General features: G+C 55.3%; 1 long non-coding RNA gene across 1 annotated transcript; it reads left to right on the forward strand.

Moving 5' to 3' along the window:
- LOC124982219 (uncharacterized) lies at positions 1-1,244 on the forward strand. The gene is made up of 3 exons (XR_007108220.1): positions 1-81; positions 528-667; positions 1,136-1,244. It is a non-coding gene; the product is annotated as an uncharacterized LOC124982219 (long non-coding RNA).
- Positions 1,245-1,471: the final 227 nt, after the last annotated feature.

Consider the following 1,471-nt stretch of genomic DNA (forward strand, 5'->3'; position numbering starts at 1 on the left):
CTTGGTAACAGTGGCTGGCTGGGGACAGTGAGGACTGAACAGTGGAAGATGGGCCCCGGGTCTGGCACATACGGGCACTCGGTGAGCGCAGGTTTCCTTTCCACCCCACTTTACGTACAGAGCGTCTCCCGCTTTTCGACGCGATGCTGGTGCCACCCCTCCCCGTCCCCATCCAACTTCCCCGGAAGTCCCTTCTGCAGACTAGGCGGGGCTGCCCGGGAAGGCTGGCTTGGCGTGAGCCCTGTCAGGTGGTTGGGACCCACCAGGCACACGGACTTAGTAGCTCCTGAATGGATGCTCTTGGGGAGCAGCTTTGTGTGCCCACGGTTCGTTACTTGGGAAGGGCTTAGAGGAAATTAGCTGAAATGCCACAGGCCTATTTTGAGCCGCTTCTTTGATGGAGTGGAAATAACATGGGATTTGGGAGTCGCCGACCTGGCCTTGAAGCACAAGGCTGCCTTTTCCTGATTGTTTGACCTTGAGTTGTCACTTAACCTCTCTGGAAATTTGCCTCTTTGTCCATAAAGGAGAAGCGTCCGTGAGGCCGTCATGGTGTGGCAGTCGGTGTTCCCTGTGAGTAGCGACGACATCAGCAGGCGTTCCTTGGACATTTGCAGTGTGCCAGGCCCTCACCTGAGTTGGATCCCACAACAGTCCTATGAGGAAGGTATCCTCGTCATTCCCATTTCACAGATGAGGAAACCTAGTCACAGAAGGGTTTATGTATCTGGCGTGAGGTTGTGCAGTTAGTGACTGGGGAGCGGGGAGCCCAGTCTAGCAGCCTGGCTCAGGAGGCTGCCTAAACTGCCCTGCCTTGGCCCCAGAGGCGAGCTCTCCACCTTACGCTTGGGCTGTTTGCTTTGCACCCGCAGATGTGCAAGCCTTTGTGGAGTGACCTCTAGGTACCGGGCATTTTCATACAGATGCTCACACTTAACTCTCAAACCATCCTGCAAACGCAGGGTGATGACTTTTCCTATAGGTGAATACACAAAGGCTCAGGGAGGTCACATCCCAAATCCCAAGGTCGTACATCAAATACTGCAACAGCAGAGATTTGAACTCCTCACTGTTTCAAGATCTACTTAGCAACGAGTCCAAGTTGATTCCTTTTTTCATTCATTCCGAGAACCAGGCGCCTACTGTGTGTCAATGCCCAGGACAGTGAGAGGAGAGACATGGTCACGCCTCCAGGGCTCTGCAGAGGAGCAGGAGGGGCAGACAGTCGGGAGGCCATGCCCAGGTGACGGGAACCAGGTACGGGATGTTGTGGGGCCGCACCAACCTTGGTTGGGAAGGACATCTCTTTTTGGAGGAGGGGACATTTAAGCTTTGGCGTGGGAATGAGGAAGAGGTAGCGAGGTCAGGGAGGTGGGTAGGTGGGTGGGAGGGTAGCTGAGAGGAGGGTGACTGGGAGAGAGCTGGTGCGAAGACCCAGAGGCTTGGGAAAAATGACCAGCTGGTTTGGGGG

Source organism: Sciurus carolinensis, chromosome 4 (genome assembly GCF_902686445.1).
Source record: "Sciurus carolinensis chromosome 4, mSciCar1.2, whole genome shotgun sequence".
Classification (NCBI taxonomy): domain Eukaryota; kingdom Metazoa; phylum Chordata; class Mammalia; order Rodentia; family Sciuridae; genus Sciurus; species Sciurus carolinensis.